Source organism: Miscanthus floridulus, chromosome 9 (genome assembly GCF_019320115.1).
Source record: "Miscanthus floridulus cultivar M001 chromosome 9, ASM1932011v1, whole genome shotgun sequence".
In the NCBI taxonomy this organism is placed as follows: domain Eukaryota; kingdom Viridiplantae; phylum Streptophyta; class Magnoliopsida; order Poales; family Poaceae; genus Miscanthus; species Miscanthus floridulus.
Genome location: NC_089588.1, coordinates 5,414,944 through 5,435,401, shown reverse-complemented (window position 1 = coordinate 5,435,401; position 20,458 = coordinate 5,414,944). Strand labels below are relative to the sequence as shown.

General features: G+C 48.5%; 1 non-coding gene and 1 pseudogene across 1 annotated transcript; both read right to left on the bottom strand.

Moving 5' to 3' along the window:
- Nucleotides 1-14,739: 14,739 nt before the first annotated feature.
- LOC136481230 (uncharacterized) lies at nt 14,740-18,707 on the bottom strand (annotated as a pseudogene).
- A 96-nt stretch (nt 18,708-18,803) lies between these two features.
- TRNAA-UGC (transfer RNA alanine (anticodon UGC)) lies at nt 18,804-18,876 on the bottom strand. Its single transcript has one exon. It is a non-coding gene; the product is annotated as a tRNA-Ala (tRNA).
- Between the last annotated feature and the right edge of the window lie 1,582 nt (nt 18,877-20,458).

Sequence of the window (20,458 nt, the reverse complement as noted above, 5' to 3'; positions counted from 1 at the left end):
TCAGCAGGCAGACGACCAGACGCCAGTCCCCGAGCGGCTGGTTGAGAAGACAACCGAGCAGTGTACAAGTGCTCCGAGCACGGACCTTGCTGAGGCAGATAACATGGCGCCAAGGGAACCGGATCTAGTCAAGGAGCAGCAGCCAGAAGTGGCCCAGGGCGTTCTTGCCGATGCGACGGCTCGTGGAAAAGCCCTGGTGGTCGTGGAGTCCGCAGACTCCAGACCAGCGCCGCCTCCCGAACAGGAGGTTGAAGAAGAAGAAGTAGAAGAGATCCTGGGCCACCCCCAAGATAGGCGACAACATGTATATGTGTCGCGCTATCGGAACGACGAATGGGTTATGCACGAGGAAATCCCAGAGGTCGAAGAGACCCTAAGAGTCGAATGGGCGGCCAAGCGTCTGGTGACAGAAGTCCAGGTATGTTTGGCTTGAATTCTTGACCCTGTTATGTAGTCAAACTGTCTGTCTTAGCTTGTCTATATGTAGGACTTGATGAAAACCGCAAAATACCGAAAAAGGTGCTTCGACCAGATTGAAGGAATCACGGCGACCAATAAGGAACTGGCGGCCGAAGTGGAACGCTTGCGGCGCCAACTTGAAGCCACCGACCAGGAGAGGACAGAGCGAGAAGCACAGAATCAAAACCTAGTCGGCCAGCTCAATAACAAAGAGCTGGAGAAAACAAGTAAGTTTTCACCTTATCATAGCAAGTGCAAGACTTGTGTTATTGTGTTCTTGGCATTAACAGCTGTAATGCAGGTTTAGAAGCTGAAGTGACCCACCTCCAGGGGGAAAATAGCCGTGTGACCGCAGAATGTGGTTGCCTGAAGGAGGACAACAAAAAACTAGCACGCAACCAGTCTGAACTCCAAGACCACACTACCAAAATGAAGGATGACCTGAAAAGTAAGCATTCCAGATCACCTTTCTCACTCTGTCGCCCACCTTGCCTTATCGTGTCATCACATTTGATGTCTTGTACTGCGTTCAGTTTTGAAAGTCAATGCCAAGAGGCACCTAGAGGCCGTGATCAAGGAGTGTGACGACTAGAAAGCACGATGCCTCAAGGCCACCGAGGAGCGGGACACGTGGAACAAGCGGTGCCAAGAAATGGCAACTGGCATTGTGCCCGTCCTCGACCTTATCGACCCGGCGCTCACAGAGGAAGAGCTAAGAACACCCCCAGCTCGGACTGGTCGAGAGATGCAAACAAGCATGGGGGTGGTTCCAAGAGTTCGTGAAGGAGGCGGGTAAGTACACAGGTGCCCATGTGCTAAGCATGGTGCGTGCTCACTACCCCCTGATCGATCTCAAACGCCTGGAGGCTGGGTACCCGAAGGAGATAGACCCAGACAAGGCAGAAGAGCTTCGGACGGCCCAGCTGGACTTGTCGTCAAAGATAATTGGTGATATTAACCTGTGTGGAGGTGGGACAGCACCTGTACAGGGTATGCCATAGACAAGCCAGCTGGAAATGCCATCAGCTGCAAGCCAACCGACGAAGCCTGCGGTCTCGACCAGCCAGGCACCGGCTTGGCCATCCCCTTCAGCTCGACTACCGCAAGAGTCCCCGAGACTCGAGTAGGGTATCAGAGGCGGCTAGCAGTAGATGCCATGCGCCCCGACCAGCCAATGTAATAGGCTGAGCTGTAGAAGGAGGACATAGTTGTGTTATTGTAAACTGGAGCCTCTTTAGGCAAGCTTGTAATAACGTAACTGTATATCATTATAAGCTTGTTTGCTTTATACAAAACATATTTAAGCTTGAAATTTTATGTTGGTGTAACTAAGTGGGAACGTGTTAACGTTCTGTTTAGTTGTACCGTTTTGCTCGACACATCATCCGAAGAGTTTGTGCGGCCCTAGTTTGGCATGTGGTCGGAGTGTGAGGTACTGTGACCTGTGCACACGTGGACACGGACAAGTCAAACCAGGGAGGACCTGCCGATCACCCGCAACGTAGAGAGCGGATCCCGTGCACGTGTTGGGAGGAAAACGGAGACAGGGCCGGCTCCGAAAACCGTAGAAGGAGTGGTGGTCGGCTTGTACTGGCTAAGTTAGAATAACCATAAAATTCGGAGTGACGCATTAGAGTGGTCGGAGAAATCATAATTGCTTTATTAAAGTAAATCGAAAATACAAGTAGAGTACATATCTTAGTAGTTAAGCATAGAAACGTCTAAGCTTGTCGATGTGCCATGAGTTTGGTACGTCCGTGCTGTCCAGGTGAGCTAACATGTAAGACGTTGGACGTGTGACTTCCTTGATCATGAAGGGTCCCTCCCATGGGGTTGCGAGTTTGTGGACACCAGCCTGGTTCGTCTTCCACTTCAGGACTAAGTCCCTGACCACGAAGAAATGCTCTTTAACGTTCTTGTTGTAGTACCTGCACAAGACAGCAAGGTATTTGGCCATGCGTACACAAGAATCGAGCCTTGCCTCCTCGGCGCTATTGACTTCTAGCTCCCGTACTTCATTGACCTTGCCCTCGTCGAAGTTCTCTACCCGTGCTGATCTGAAAGCTATATCTGGTGGGAGGACTGCCTCAGCGCCATAAACCATAAAGTATGGTGAGACGCCGGTGTTACGACTGGGCTGAGTTCGGAGGCCCCAGACCACGGCTGGTAACTCCTTGAGCCATCTTCCGGGAGCTTTGTCGTTTTCTCTGTACATCCTTTTCTTTAGTGCATCCAAGATCATGCCATTTGCCTGCTCGACTTGTCCATTAGCCCTAGGGTGCGCCACCGAGACGTATTTTACTACTATGCTCCTTTCATCGCAGAAGTCCCAAAAAGCGTTCCCGGTGAACTGAGTACCCAGATCAGTAATGATGCTGTTGGGTACGCCGAAACGGTGGATGACCTGGTCGAGGAACGTGACAGCCTTTTCTGAGGATGCCTGTACCAGAGGCATGTATTCTATCCACTTAGAAAATTTGTCAATTAGCACGAAAACACATGTAAATTTTCCAGGAGCCGGTTTGAAAGGCCCGATCATGTCCAGTCCCCAGCACGCGAAGGGCCAAGAGGCTGGAATCGTCTGGATCTCATGTGCTGGTACATGGGTTCTCTTGGCGAAGAACTGACAACCCTCACAGCGGCGGACTAACTTCTCTGCGTCGGCTACTGCAGACGGCCAATAGAACCCTGCTCGAAAAGCCTTACCGACCAGTGTTCTTGAGGCCGCGTGGTTGCCGCAGGAGCCAAAGTGGATTTGGTCCAGGAGATGCTCACCTTCTTCCTGGGTTATACACTTCATCAAGATTTCCTCCTTTGCATTTTTACGCCATAACTTGCCATCGACAAGCAGATACTGCTTACTGCGACGCATCAGTCGCTCGTTTTCTGTTCGATCAGTATAACCGCTACCATCTATTAAGTACTTGATGAAAGGTGTCCTCCAGTCTGGCTTATGAGTGGTCGAAAGCGGCTCGGCTGTGCTTGTTGCCGGAACCGTAGCCACTAGTTGCTGGTCTGGAGCTTTGTCGACCGTAGAATCTTCGTTTTTGATGGAAGGCGTGAGCAGGTCTTGGACGAATACGCCATGTGGGATTTTGGCTCGGGATGATCCTAACTTTGACAACGCATCTGCTACCTGGTTCTTGTCCCGGACCACATGTATGTACTCGATGCCATAGAACCCGCCTTCCAGCTTTCTTATTGATTTGCAGTATGCGTCCATCTTTTCGCTGGTCGTGTCCCAGTCCTTGTTGAGTTGGTTGATGACCAGAGCCGAGTCTCCGTAGACATAGAGACGTTTAACACCAAGCTCAACCGCAATGCGTAAACCATGCAGGCATGCTTCATACTCGGCGGCGTTATTAGACGCTGGGAAATAAATCCTGAGGACGTACCGGAGCTGCTCCTTGGATGGTGACACGAAAAGAACTCCTGCTCCCGCACCGTCAATGTTGAGAGAACCGTCGAAGTACATCGTCCAATATTCGTCGGATCTCGGAGAGGCAGGCGTGCTTAAGTCTGTCCACTCGACGATGAAATCAACGAGTGCCTGAGACTTGATTGTAGTACGGCTTGCAAATTCCAAGGAAAAGGGGCATAGCTCCATTGCCCATTTGACGATGCGTCCGTTCGCATCCTTATTGCGAATGATGTCCCCCAAAGGATACTCGGTCATGACCACCACACGATATCCGTTGAAGTAATGTCTCAACTTTCGGGATGTTATCAGTATGGCGTAGAGCAGTTTCTGAATCTGTGGGTACCTGGTCTTGGATTCATTGAGTACCTCACTAATGAAATAAATTGGCCGCTGTACCTTGTAGGCGTGGCCCGGCTCGTCGTGCTCGACCACCATTGTAGTGGAAACCACCCGATCGGTTGCCGCAATGTAAAGTAGGAGAGTTTCGTCTTCTCTGGGAGCAGTAAGTACCGGGGGTGATGTGAGGTATTCTTTTAGCTGCGTGAAAGCAGCGTCTGCTTCCTCCGACCACTCAAACTTCTCGGATGCTTTGAGCAGTTTGAAGAACGGTAGCCCTTTTTCTCCTAACCTTGATATGAAACGACTTAGAGCAGCCATGCATCCGGTAAGCTTCTGGACATCTTTCACCTTTTTTGGGGGCTTCATGTCTAAGACAGCTTTGACCTTCTCCGGGTTAGGGCGTATGCCGTCGTAACTGACGACGTTGCCGAGCAGTATGCCAGAAGGAACGCCAAAGATACACTTCTTTGGGTTTAATTTCCATTGGAACGTATTGAGGGCTGCAAAGGTGCGTTCCAGATTGTCAACAAGGGTACGTACTTCCTTGGTTTTGACAACTACATCGTCAACATAAGCCTCGACGAGGCCGTCTTTTATCTCGTCGTTTTTGAGCCCGAACGACATAGTCGTGTAGCAGTAGGCGCCGAAAGGCGTGATGAAAGATGTCTTAATCTGGTCATCCTTTTTGAGAGCGATCTGGTGATAACCAGAGTAGCAATCGAGAAAGGAGAGCAGCTCGCAACCGGCGGTTGAATCTACGACCTCGTCTATGCGAGGTAAGCCAAAGGGGTCCTTAGGGCAGTGTTTGTTGAGATCAGTGTAATCAACGCACATTCTCCATTCATTATTCTTTTTGCGTACAAGAACCGGGTTGGCTAACCATTCCGGATGATACACTTCTTTGATAAATCCGGCTGCCAAAAGCCGTGTAACTTCTACCCTAATCGCCTCCTTCTTGTCGCGAGCGAACCGTCGTAGCTTCTGCTTGATTGGTTTGGCCTTGCTGTTGACATTTAAGGAGTGCTCAATCAAGTTCCGAGGTACACCGGGCATGTCGGAAGGTTTCCATGCAAACACCTCCATGTTGCTCCTCAAGAACCTGACGAGCGCGTCTTCCTATTTAGGATCCAGGTTGACCCCGATGAGGGCCGTTTTGCTGGGATCGCCATCAACCAGCTGGATCGTCTTGTGCTCCTTGGACCTAATGTTCTTGCGCGGAGACTCGAGTTCTGGGATCTCCAGGTGGTCGGCCGAGGTCTTCTTAGCGTCGAGCATGGTCTTGGCCATGCGAATAGAGAGGTCGTGGGCCTCTGCTATTTTGAAGCTGTCGTCCTCGCAGGTATAAGCTGCATATACATTGCCCCTGAGGGTTAAAATTCCTTTCTCGGTAGGCATCTTGAGCACCAGATACCTGTAATGAGGTATGGCCATGAACTTGGTGAGCGACGGTCGACCAAGAATAGCATGGTAGGTGCCGTCGAAGTCAGCGACCACGAAGTTGACGTAGTCAGTGCGGAAGTGGTCCGGGGCCCCGAATTGCACAGGTAGCGTGATCTGCCCGAGAGGTGTAGAGCTCTGTCCGGGGAGAACGCCCCAGAACTGTGCCTCGTACGGCTTCAGGTCCGCCTTGGATATTTTCAGGGTGGGCAGGCTGTTCTTGAATAGTATATCAATGGAGCTGCCGCCGTCGATCAGTACCCTGTCGAACTGAACCTTGTTGATACAAGGATCGAGGACCAGGGGAAAACGCCCTGGCTTAGGTATGGCGGCCCATTGGTCCTTCCTACTAAAGTAGATTTCACGGTGAGACCACGGAGGAAGCCGTGGATCAGTAAGAAGGTTGTCGTTCTTTGCTACGTTCAAGCAAGCGCGGGCGAGCAGCTTGCGTTCTCATTTGGTCTCAATGGACACCTTGCCGCCGATGATGGTGTGCACGCGATCAGTCGGCTTGACGTATTTATGACGAGGGTCTGCATCGTCGTCATCGTTGTCCTCGTTGCGCTCTTCCCCCACGTCATTAGGCTTGTCGGACACATCTGGAGCCTGTTGACGCGTGTAGATAGTCTTGAGGATGTGGCAATTCTCCATGGTGTGGTTCGACTTAGGATGGAGCTGGCAGGGCCCCTTCAATGCTTTGGCGTAGTCATCCTCGTAGTTCCCGAGCACGCTTGCCCCTTCAACGTCCGCCGCCCTTTTTCACGGTATTGACCTCGCCGTCGTCTTCCCGAGCACGCTTGCTCCTGTAATCGTCACGGCGATTGCGCCGCTGATTACGTTGGTCACGGTGGTCGCGGGAGTCGTTGCGCTGGTTGCGGCAGTCAAAATTGTCGTTCCGACCACGGTTGCCGCGGTAATCATCGTGGCATGGAGGGTGGTCGGAGCGTGGGACCCTTGCTGCTTCTTCAACGATTATCTTTTTAGCGTCGTCAGTGTCCGCGTATTTCTTAGCGGTGGCCAAGAGCGCTGTGACTGATTTAGGTCTTTTCCGGAGGAGCTTGTCTCTTAGGGCGTCGTGGAAGCAGAGGCCGGTGACGAAAGCCTCGATTGCTTCGTTGTCAGAGATTGACGGGACCTTGATGCGCATCTCCGAGAAACGCCAAACGTACTCGCGCAGCGGTTCGTCTTTCCGATCTCGGATCCGTTGCAGATCGTACTTGTTGCCGGGTTGTTCACAAGTAGCGATGAAATTGTCGATGAAGGCCTGCTTGAGCTCCTGCCAAGAGTCAAAATAGTTCGCCGGCAAGCTGACCAGCCATTGGTGACCTGCATGACCAACAGCGACTGGGAAGTAGTTAGACATGACGTGCTCGTCAGCCATGGCTGATCGGCACGCAGTTTCGTAGAGCATGACCCATAATTCGGGGTTTTCCTTGCCGTCGTACTTCTGAAGTTTCTCGAGCTTGAAATTCTTGGGCCATATGACTTGGCGAAGGTGTGGAGTGAACTGCTTCAGACCCGGCGGGCCGTGGGTAGTGTCATACTCCATACGGCGATAGCTTTCATGGGATGCACGGTCGTCGGCTCTCTGGTCCACCGAGGTAATGGCGGAGATCGTTATTGCCGTCACGGCGATCTCGATTGCCATCTGGATTCGCCCTGCGACCGTGGTTATCACGGTGATTGTCGCGGTTATCTCGGCGGTTGTCACCTCGAACGTCGTGACGGTTATCCTCTCGGCGGCGGTTATCGTCCCGACCACCATCATGACCACCGTTTCCGCCTTGACGGTTGTCCGACGGGTCGTTGTTGTGCGAGCCACGTCGGTTGAGCGGCTGTGAGCGACTTGAGTATTGGCGGCTGTGGCTTGATTCCACTGAAACGGATGGGGCCCGAGCTTGATTCATCTCTGCGGTCTGAGCCATAGCAGCCGTCAGATAAGCTTGTATGTCATCACGGACTGCTTGGGTTTCGGGAGTGTTGGGCAGCCGCTGCATTGTCGCCATGGCGACGGCTATGTTGGCGCTTGGGGTCTTGAAGACTTGTTTGTCCCCCACCCTGTCGAAAGCATTGTTGAGGTCACGCGGTTGGACCCTTATGCGTCGTGCCTCCTGGTCTGCTTCAGCTTCGATTTGCCAGCGATTAAACCGGTCAATATTGCGTGCTTCGCGTGTGGTCTTTTCTTGCTCTGTTTCGCCAACCGCTGGCGGCTTGTCATTGCTGACAACATGGATCAAATCCCCTCGTCTTGGCGGAAAAGACGGAAATCGGGGGAAACCCGGGGCGTGGTCTGGTAGATCCAGATCGTATTTGACGCCTTCATCTTCATGACGCTGAAGCTCGGTGTGGACAGATGCGTTGGATGCGATGCCGGATGAGGAGCTGGAGTCCCCCTCTCGGACCATGTGGACGGATCCTTCTTGATAATCTTCAATCCGGACCATGTTGACGATGTTGCATGGCTTCGGCTGAAATCGGTGTATAGGACACAGATCCGAGCGGCGTCGTAGATCGTACGCGTAGCTGGAGGCAGCGTTTTGCAGGCCGTAGGGCTGGACCTGGTGGTTCTCCGTCGAGACTTCGTACTCGTAGAGTCGGAGACTCGTCGCGAAGGTTGGCTAGCGACGAGCGAAGCGCCCCTCAGGAGTAGATACGACCACGAGATCTGTCCCAAGTCACGCAGGACGACTGGTCCGAGCTGGTCGGATAGATTTGTTGTGGGGAGCTGTTACCTGCTCATTAGGTTGGCTTTGAATCGTACTTACCAGAGCTAGGGTTTCAGTGAGTTTGATGCCGACCCGATCGATGGAGTCGAGCAGGTCGGTGTTGTCGATCTGCTTTCCTCTGTAGCGGGGAAGCGGATGACGGGTTGTCGGCGTGGCTGTAGGTGTGGTCGGAGCCAGATGTACCGTGGTCGGAGCCAGATCCATCGTGGTCGGAGCCATGTTCACCGTGGTCGGAGCCAGATCCATCGTGGTCGGAGCCAGATCCATCGTGGTCGGAGCCGTGTTCACCGTGGTCCGAGTCGTAGCCGATGCAGGTGAAGTAGTCGTCGGCGCAAGTTGGATCCACGCCTCCTCCGTGGTCATAGCGATGGAGTTGTTGGAGCCGGTGGTCCATGTGATCTGGCCGACGGTGAACGTGAGGCCGTTGGGCGTAGCCATGGAGCCGGAGATGATGACCATCTTGTTTGCTTGGAGAGCAGTACGCACACCCCCTACCTGGCGCGCTACTGTCGATGAAATATGGTCGGCAGTCTACCAAGGGGTATGCCCAAGGTAGTAGATTATCGGTAGACAGTTGCGCAAACCCCAAACAAGACGGTGACGCAAGACAGACACAAGGTTTTATCCAGGTTCGGCCGCCAAGAAGGCGTAATACCTACGTCCTGCGTCTAATTTGTATTGCTGTATGTCAATGAGAGATGTTTTTTAGAGGGGTCCCCTGCCTGCCTTATATAGTCTGGGGGTAGGGTTACAGATCTGGAAACTAATCCTAGTCAGTTACAATTGCCATATGTGGCCAGATAAGGATTCCTATTCTAACCGACCAAGATCCTGCTTGGTCACCAAATCCGCCTTGATTCCTTGTGCGGGACTCCGATCAGGTTAACTGGGCCGCACGTCGTCTTTCGAGTGGACCGAACCCATCGATCCGGGCCAGCCTAAACTTAGCCGTAAGGGTATAGGGGTTAATACCCCCACACTCGGGGACTCGCCAGACCACTCCGTGCTTTGGGACTTCTTGCCAGACCACTCCACGCTCGGGGACTCGCTAGACCACTCCGTGCTCTAGGACTTCTTGCCAGACCACTCCGCGCTCGGGGACTCGCCAGACCACTCCATGCTCTGGGACTTCTCGCCAGACCACTCCGTGCTTGGGATATATTGCCAGACCACTCTGTGCTCGGGATATATACGTGCATCGTATACAGGTATATGCATGTGAACGTCATGGCCATGCAAGTGCTCGGGATATATCGCCAGACCACTCCGTGCTCATATACGGGTATATGCATGTGAACGTCATGTGGCCATGCAAGCAAACAGGAAGCAAGCAGGGACAAGGCATATATGGATATATGCATGCATCGTATATGGATATATGCATGCAAACGTCATGGCCATGCAAGCAATCAGGGGCTACACGTATTCATGTTCATGCATATACGTTGCATAGTCGGCCGCGCCTCTTGCTCACTCGTAGCGATGCTCGGCAACCTCTCGCGCCCGTGGACTACGGCATCAGATCAACACGAGGCAAAGCAGGCAAGGACGTACGACAACATCACCATGAAGCCGACGCAAGCAAGCAAGGCCAAGTATGCATGCATATACGCGTGCCATGTAGCTCTACGTCAATTTCCAAGAGCCAAGCTTGATCAACACACAAGCCAACGACGACGACGAGTACTCCAGCAGCGGCAAAGACTGCTCCTACTGCTCCTACACCATCACCGATTGAGCAAGCCGTCCGAGCTCACGTCGACCACGGACCACGTCGACCACGTCCCGAGCAGCTCCACTGAGCTCCGACCACGTCGACCACGACCACGTCGACCACGTCCCGAGCGGCTCCGCTGAGCTCCGACCATATCGACCACCAGACCACATCGCAATGATGATCGCCACGAAGAACGGCGCTATGACAATCGCGACCACAGTCATGACGACAGGCCGAAAAGCTCGAGGACTGGACAACTTCATCGCCATCGACCAGATTTCTATCCAAAGATAAGTACACTTCTAATATTTATATTCAATATAATTTTCATTACGATGTTTCTCCACAACGTCCCTATCATAATTATTCTTCAAATAACGTTTGTCCATGTAAACAATCTTAAATATAACATACATCTATACTTAATGCAAATCCTCGACCAGTCATGTTGACGCTCGATGCCTCCAGAGACGGCCCTGTCTCCGGCTCCTCCCTACACGTGCACGAGCGTCCGCCCTCTGCGTTATGGGTGGTCGGCAGTGGCTCCTTAGCGACGCTTTGTTCTTCCTACACGTGCACGGGCTCCGCGCCCCGCGTTATGGTTAACGGGCTAGCTAGGGCTAAAGACTCAGCTACATACTAACTGGTCGGGCAGTTTATATTAAGTATAAACACAAACTTCACATTAACACTGATGTTTACAAAGCACCAACTGCTTTATCACATCATGCTCATTTGCAAATGACTACTGAGCGTCATACGCTATTTCTTCACCGCTGATTTTTTCTCCATAATTTATTATTTTATACATCATGTACTACTATTCTACATATTTATATTGCAGGAATTTCGAGCTATGCTCGGGGACTTTGTCGCTCGCTTCTCGACCACGGCTCGGCGATTGCCTCGATCACTCTCCGACCACGGCTCGAGGACTTCATCGCTCGCTCCTCGACCTGTGCTCGGGGACTGCCTGCCTCAATCACTCTCCGACCACGGCTCGGGGACTTTGTCGCTCGCTCCTCGACATGTGCTCGGGGACTGCCTTGACCACTCTCCGACCACGGCTCGGGGACTTCGTCGCTCGCTCCTTGACTTGTGCTCGGGGACTGCTTGCCTCGATCACTCTCCGACCACGGCTCGGGGACTTCGTCGCTCGCTCCTCGACCTGTGCTCGGGGACTGCCTCGACCACTCTCCGACCACGGCTCGGGGACTTCGTCGCTCGCTCCTCGACCTGTGCTCGGGGACTGCCCCGACCACTCTCCGACCACGGCTCGGAGACTTTGCGTCTCGCTCCTCGACCGTAGCTCGGGGACTGCCTTGACCACTCTCCGACCACGGCTCGGGGACTTTGCGTCTCGACTACATGTGACTGGCAACTCGCATACAGTTGGGATATTTTTTCTCACTTAGACCTTGCTACAAGGCTCATACCTCGCCTTCCAGCAAGCTCGGGGACTACATCAGTACGATGCACCTGTCGGTGCATCTCGTATTGCTTGTTCGACAATTGGGTTCTCAACTTAACTGGGAATTCTTTTTAGACCCTGACACCACGTGCCTACGTCACCTACTACCAGGCTCGGGGACTAAGTGGGCACACTTCACCTTGCGGTGAATGTGTTTGTTTTTCGACCCCTACGCCTCTGATGATCAAGGACACTACGCTTCAAGACACACTTACGTTTCTTTTCAGAAATACAAGTGGGCACACTTCCCAGGACGAAAATCTTTTTCTTTCTTTTTAAGAGCACCATACATTCTTCGGACAACCTACTTCTCCGGCGACAACGGTGGTCGGAAATGTCAAGAACTCAAGCCTCACTGTTCGGAGAAGGTTAAAATGGCGTGTCGCATCAGAATACATGGTGCTCGGGGACTAGCTGTGGGGGATATACCCCCGGGTACCACAAGATGGTACATGGGCCGCACCATCCGAGGTGGCCCGGTCCGTAAGATCAAGGCGTGCATAGCAAGATTACAAGTTGTACTAGATATTGTAATAGTACCAAATTGGATACTTTACTTGTAACCTTGTCTCTTCAGAGTATATAAGGAGAGACAAGGGTCCCCTAGAGGACAGGTTAATCTGTATACATCCCAATACAATACACCAAAGACACAGGACGTAGGGTATTACGTCGATCAGACGGCCCGAACCTGTCTAAATCGCTGTCTCTGCGCCTTGTGTCACCATCTGGTTTCAGATCACACGCATCCTACCGATAATCTACCACCACGGGCACCCCCCTCGGTGGACTGCCGACCATATTTCGTCGACACGCTCACACACACACAAGCTAGATTAAATACAGTCATGGTGTACATAGGTTTATAGTTTATTTTTCAATCAAAATAACTGAAAATAACTTTTTATTGGAGATGCGAGGAGTCAAAATTGAACCCGCCGTGCCTTTACATGCATAGATAAATGTTCTAACAGATAATCTAATCCCCAACTCTTATTTATTTTTGCACTATAACTATACTTATTTGGTCAGTATAAATACAAGAATATATATTTATTGCACATGCAAGCAATCGAACCCGTTAGTAAGGCAAATATTCTACACAAAATCCGTCGATCTAGTCTTTCTACCGTTAATAATGGCTTAATGCAGCGGCCTACATTGCGATGATGGATCGCATGTGTTAGTGTGTATTGAAATTAATTTGTGAGCTCAAAATAATGTAGAGGTTGGTCAAAACTAGGGATTTAACAAGTAGAGGAAGCCCTAAACCTTTTTTTTCTCGAACAGACCCATTGTTGGCCCGTGTTTCATTAAGAGGGGAAGCTCTAAACCAAATTAGAGGCCAATATAGCCCTGTCTTACTCCGTGCAACACAGCAATACGTCCCTAACGTGCTAAAAAAAGCAATACGTCCCTAACTTTAGTTTACTTTTGCACCATAATAAAAGTTATTGTTTATGTGTTGATTGGAATAGAGAGAACAGTTTTATGAGAGAAGAATTAAACCCGTACCTTTATCATGTTTAGATTGCCAACTGAGTTACAAACCCTACTTTTGTTTAGTTTTGTACTATAAATTATTTTATAGTATTATCTACCAATATGATAAAAGAAAATATTTTTTTGGAGATACGAGCCCATACATTTATCATGTTTAGATTAGCGCTCTAAACATTGAGCTATATTCCCAACTTTTGTTTAGTTTTGTACTATAAGTTATTTATAGTTTAGTCTATCAAAATGGTAAAATAGTTTATTTGAGATGCGAAAGAATCAACCCCATAACTACATCCCCAACTTTTTTTGTACTATATATTTTTCTAGTTTTATCTGCCAATGTTATAAAACAACAATAGACAGCATAGCATGTCCCCTCTTAAGAAAGTGATAACATGGCACATGCTATCACTTTTTTTCTCGAACACGCAAAAGAGCTGTGTAACCCTTACAGCATCCAAACCAACACACCCAACTCTAGTACACGAAAAGATCACCTATTAAGAACATAGAAAGGAAATAAAAAGTACCCTGGGCTTCCTTCATTTTTTCAGTCCACAGATGTGGTCAGGCCTTTTTCTCCATAGCTATGAGGACAGAAGTGGGTAATAGGGCTTCAACTCTGTTCTGGTTGGACAGATGTTTTTTTTTGGGGGTGGGGGGGGGGGGGGGGGGGGGGGGGGGGGGAGGGCGGTTGGACAGATGGCTACATGGCCAGAGTGTTGCAGAATTAGCACCACAAGTCTTTGCAATAGTATCCAACAGAAGAGCCAAGAAAAGAACTGCTCAGGACTCAGGAGGCACTCACTAATAATGCGTGGGCGAGATATGTCCCTGGGCTCTGGCTGGGAAAGTCATTTGATGAATATCTGACCTTATGGGATTTACTCTCTAAAGTGGGCCTGCAGCCAGAGATTGATGATACTCATATTTGGAGGTTCTCTAGTGATGGCAAATACTCGGCAAAGTCAGCTTACGAAAGCCAGTTTTCATGGAATGGTGGTCTTTAGCTCCTGAAAACATCAATCAGAATCTACCAAGGGTTGGGTTGCAATCTCTCACCCCACAGCCAGAGTTGCAATCTCTCCACGCCCCCCCCCCCCCCCCCCCCCCCCCCCCCCCCCAACACCCACCCACACACCCACCAAGAGGCAAATTCTTTTGAGAAATGGTGGGATCTTAGCTCCAGCAGTGTTCCTGATCTCATTCGAAAAGGGCTGAATTCTCTGATCGTCCTGGGTGCTTGGACGTTGTGGAAACATGTAATCGATGTGTGTTTGATGAAGCCTCTCCCAGTGTTGCTAGAGCTTGGGGGCCTGTTCGGCAGAACTGAAAAATACTGTTCCGGCTGATTACTGTGAGAGGAAAATTCTGTTCTGGCATGACGTGAACAGTGATTCTGTGGCTGTCGGCTAGTGATGAAAGTTTTCCCTGGGCTCTGGCTGGAGCTCAAGGACTCAATCACCTCCTCGCTTTAGTGCCAGATGGGGATTAGTGAGGCTTGATCTGTGGTCATTTTTTTCCTTTGTATGTTCTAATAGGTGGCACATGCTATCAGCCGATCACTACAGACAAAACATCGGTAATAGCACGTAGTGACTCGCAATATTGATAACAATTAACAAACACTACCGACAGAGATTTAATAAACAAAAATAAGTGGCATTCTCGTCCCTGAACAATTCTTGCATCAACTGCTCAAACATCATGATCAATTCTTCGTCCTACAGTGGTACATGGTGTAAATTATTCCCACAAAAAAAACATGCAGGATTAGTACAGAAATAGCAGTCACCAAAAAATCACATTTGCCAAGAAAAAAAGAAACAGATGGACTACTATGCCCACTACACAAATAATTGCACAAATGCTAGTCTCTTTATAATTACATCATGATATACTTAACTTCTTTGGACATGGCTCTGTTCATTGTCAGAATGTTCTGATGTTACATATAACAAGCCCTCCATATTCTATTCGATTCTGAAAGGTCACCCTATCCTTTAGTAAGCCCGGATTAACTTTCTGTGAGGCATAGTCATCAGCAAAATAACTTGACCTTGTCTCTTTTAGCTCTCTACTACTGTTTCCCCTTCCAAAATTCCCAAGGTATTGCCGAACATCACAGTTTTCAACCTTTTTTACTGGCTCATGGGTGAAAGAGAAACAAGAACTTCTGCTCCGTGGAGTGTCGAAGCCATCAGGATCATCACTGGAGATGCTTCTAATTTTCAAACCAGCCCCATTTGTGTGACTAAAGATAACACTGTCGGACACATCAGATCCAGTTGCGCTAATAGAGCACTGAGTTTGCTTGTCAGACTCCTGGGAGAAAGGGGGAAATCAAAAATGCATTCTAACAAGATGCCAATGATAATCCAAGGTGACGGTATCCTATAAATCTATACATCATACAGAAAGAACTAATATAGATAACTCTATAACATGAGAACAAGAGAATGGTGACAATTATGAAGGATGATATTTTGATTTATGACAACCAATCAATATATGACATCATATATTAGTATATATGGTTTTCAGGATGATCCACAGCTCAGGTACTATTTGTATCTCATGGGACCACTATAAGCTAGGTAAGAAACAGCATGTTTATACCCAAAATCAACTAAAGGGGTGTTTACATTTCCTTTTTTTCCAAAAAAAGGAGAAAATATATAGAACTTCTGAATATAATATTGAGATTTTGCGGTGCTCCCCATGACGTAGAACACTTAATTTTCTGGAGATCATATCAAGAAATAAGGATGCACAACATATCCCAAGAATACTTCTGAGTCTCTGTACAGGGTCATACTACTGTACATAAACATCAATCCAGAGCATATTAAAAGGACCTCAATGAGCAGACTTGAACTACAACAAACAGAGAAAAATCAATTCACTAACCTCATGATGGCCATGTTGATCAGCTGGAGTGTGGGGTTCTTGAAAGATTGATCTCCCTTTGTGGAAAAATCTACTATTGCTCTTTGGTGGCACATTCACAATTGAATTTGGTTGAGGGTCCTCAGGTGATGAGAAATCAGTGCTATCCATTGTTGAAATTGAAACACATTCCTCAAAATAATTCATTGCCTCTTCAGCTAAATGCGTTGACACTTTCAGTCTTTCTATGCTACTCTGTAATAATCCCAAAGCAGACATAACAGGTCAGCTCAAAATTGAATATTATCAACACAAATCAATCTCTAGATGGAACATATAAATGGATTCTATTGATGTCTGGAGTAGATCTGTTACCTTTCTTCTTGGCCGTTTTTATGTGTCTCAGTAAAATTTGGAACTGTTACTATGCCCTTCAGCATTCTGCTCAGTTCTTGTTCCCGCTGTTCTTCAACTGCCAAATCTGCCCTAAGCTTTCGAGCACGTTCATGTGACTGCAATCCAGCAGTAAAAGGTTATAATTGATGACTAAATTTAACTAAAGGCATGACACAGTTGGCACAACAGTTATCAGACCTGTTTGAGTTTTAATGTATATTCTGTTATGTCAGGAGCCAGCTCAGAGGTGTCAGGATCAAACTCGAGAGGGTCTTCCAATTCCCCTCGTTGCTGGTTTGCTCCATGGTGCCATATGTCTGAAACCAGCTCAGAAGCATCTGTATCAAACTCAAGAGAAATTTCCATTTGCTCCCAGTGCTGTTTTGCTGCACTGTTCCTGGACTCAGAAACCAGCTCAGCAGCATCTGTGTCAAAATCAATAGGGATTTCCACAATATTTTTCTTTCCATATTCTGTCAGATAATCACTTATGTCAGAGATAAACTGAGCCGAATCTGGATCAAACTCAGGAGGAATTTCCAGAACTGGATCCACTAGGACAGTTGAATGGTTCCACTGCCAAATGGTCTAATGGTCAAAGAAGAGTAGTAGCATCACTAACAACTTAGCATGAGGGTATAAAATATGAATGAAAGGTCTAGACAGAATATAGTAGAGAAAAGCAGGAAAGGTTTTTTTTCCATAGATAAAAAAAAACAGTAAAGTAAAATTCAAAGCAAAAGCAATAGATAAAGGAAACCTTTCTCCTATACAAAGAGAAAGCAGGACTAGCCAAATATTTCTAAAAACACATTTTCAACCTGACAATATTTTATATTTTATTGAAAGAGATCATGCTCTGAACTCAGACAATCAAGTGGGCATCATGATAGCATGTTCATTGTAATAACACTAGAAAAGGAAAATTGCATGTGCGCACATAAATGTTCAAAAGTAATCCTTTTTTCGAGTTCATAGCTACAAAGGAATTGTAAGACAATAGCTTAACACGAGCGATTCACTGATTCTTACATGCTCGAGATGGCCAGTTGAAGAAACCACAGTGCTAGACTCTGAATGGGTAGTTTCATCCATTTGCCGGCACCCCTGTGTACAATAAACACTAGTAGTCACACACATATTCATGTTGCCAGTAAATCCCGTGGCATGCATCAGCTGACCAAAGTATCAAACTAAACAAACTATTTCACCTACCGCTCTGGTTGTTGACCCCTGGGATGAACAACTTGCACCAGTTCCCCTATGCTTGCCCTGCGAGGTGTGTAAATTTATGAGAATACAAGTTCCTTTTGAAGTACATATAGTTATGTCACGCAGTATATACACAAATAAACCATGTACCATTCAAAACCAGAGTAGATATACCTCTGGAACTGAATGCCGGCTCCTCCATGACTGCAATTTCCTTGCCACATCCCTGGTTTCCGCATCGGTCTGTCAGATGTAAGCAAGACAAACATCAGATTAATTGGCATTCCCTGATGCCAGTCAGGAGATAATGCAGACTGAGTGTCAGATTAGTCGGCATATCCACACGTTATACTGCTTTGACCATAAATAGAAAGGGGAAAACATGGAAAGTTTGCAAATTCAAGTATATATATCGAAAAGTGGAGAACTTTCTTGAGACGCAATTTCCGGGTGAAACGTGAAGCAGAGAGTAGACTGACCTCAGAGCCCCGGTAGGTGCGTGCGTCGTCGGCCACCGACCGCGGCCGCGAAGCCCTCCTCCCGCCGACCTCGCCAGCAGAGTCCGCCACCGACGGCGCCGAGGCGGTGTGCCGCCACCGCTGCGTCGGCGCGACGAAGGCCGACCGCGCCCCCCCTCCACCGCCGCCGCCCTTGAGCCGCGGCTCACGCCCTCTCTCCCGCCCCGCCGCATCCCTGCGGGCGGAGCTAGCACCAGTGCCAGCAGCCGCCCCGGGGGGCGGAGATGGGGATGGCGAGGCGGACGGGGAGGCAGCGGAGTCGAAGAGCGGGTTGGTGCGCGTGTTGGCGTAGTCCTCGTGGGCGGGGCGGGGCCGGGGCGCCGCGCTGACGGAGCGCGAGCGGGTGCGGCGCGGGCGCGGCGGCGGGTCGGAGCGGGAGGTCGTGGTGGTAGTGGTGGCGTGGAGGGAGCGGCGCGTGGTGGACTTGAACGCCGCCGACGCCATCCGAGCGCGCCAGCGGTTGTCCGAATCGGCACGGCAGGCGGCGGGTGGAAACGACAAACGAAGCGGCTAGGATGGAGGGAAATGCGAAAAGAACGGAGCGGCGGGAGAAGTCGAAGGCGAAGCTGCTGATAATGGCGGGGGCCAGGGGTGGGTGCCGTGTCGTGTGCCTGGCTGAGGATGACCTGTGCGCCAGGTCACCGTCGGCGGAGAGGGGGAGAGGAAGGGCAAAAAGGGAAAAAGATCGATGACAATAACAAGGAACAAAAAAAAAAAATGGAGATGCGGGGGATCGAACCCCGTGCCTCTCGCATGCAAAGCGAGCGCTCTACCATTTGAGCTACATCCCCGTGATGTAATTGCATTTACATAAAATTTATATAAATAAATGCAACAGAAATATAACATTTCAGGAAACCACTTTAGGAAGCAAAATTCAAAGCAGTATCTTTACATCATGCAGAGATTAACAGTCTACCAATTCAGATACATCCCTGACCTTAGATTTTCACCATTAAAAGTACCAAACATTGGGGATGGGACACATAGGTTATAACACTCCAGGGCATGTTTGGATTGCGGGAAAAAAAATTTGTTCCAGTGTTTTTCCTGTGAAATTGAACTCGTTCCTGTGAATTTCCTGCGAGATTCCTCTAAAATTCCTACGTTCCAAACAGGTCCTAAATGAGCACATGCCCAATTGTCATTTAGTTTTGCAGTTATGAATTGATTTTATGATTTTCATGGAGTAGAGATAAGAAGGAATCTAAACCGTAAGAGCAAGGGACAATTTCCATTTATGTTTTCCGCTACAAATCACTTTGTACCGTTTAAATTTAGTCATGGAATATACTGTAATAATAGAGATGCACAGAATACAACTTCGTCATGCGTAGTTGACCTACTATAAAATATTCGATAACTTTTATTATGCCCTGGAAGAGAAACAAAAGAAACTAGTTTAATTTTGTTGGAGTTGCCAACTACAGTAATTGAGATACATCCCAAATTCTAGTTTAAGTTTTGCAAAATTGAGCTACATACCTATCTATCTTCTGTTTTGTGGTTTCCTATAAATTATTTTACTATATAATGATGGAACTGAAATACTAAGAATAAAGTTGTTTTAGTTAAAGACTAGAGGAACCGAACCCTGTGTAGGGGTGTGTTTGGCATCGCTCACCCCGCTCCAGTTTATCTGACATAGATTTGACATGTACTGTAGTGACCCTATTTGACACCGTAGCCTAAAGCTGTTTCGTATTTCGAGGCACAAAATGAACCGGAAACAAGCATAGCAGTTGTGAGCTGAAATTTTTAGCTTCTCCTCGGAGCTCATACGCCTGCGGCCGATCGAGTAACCAGGTTCAATCCAAAAAAATGATCCCAATGCAAGGTATGGGCATATATCTAGTTATAATAATACATTTATTTTGTATTCGTTTTGCACTGCACTAATAAATCAGATAATTTGTCATCGTCGTTGATAACTAAAGCTAAAGCATAACAGTCCAGGGAACATCATCACAAGTTTCCAGTTGCTTTCTACCATTGATTTCACCGACAACAATAATCATATCCTATATATAATATGTAGGATATATAAGATGAAAATGATGCCATCGATATATGATATGTATTCTAACGCTACTATAAAAAACGATTTTTAGGAACATAACCATTTTCACTAAAGAGGTGGCTCTTGATTGAGCCTCCTCTGTAATGTCTTGTGATATAATCCGCCTCTGTAGATGCATCTTCAGAAACGGCTCGCTATCCAGCCGCCTCTACAATAGGCTCTATAGAGGCAGCTAGAGTTACCAACCGCCGCTAAAATGCTATCATTTCCAGAGGCCGCTGGTAACTCTAGCTGTCTCTATAGAGCTAGTTATAGATACGGTTGGAAAGCGAGCCTCCTTTAGTTCTGCTATA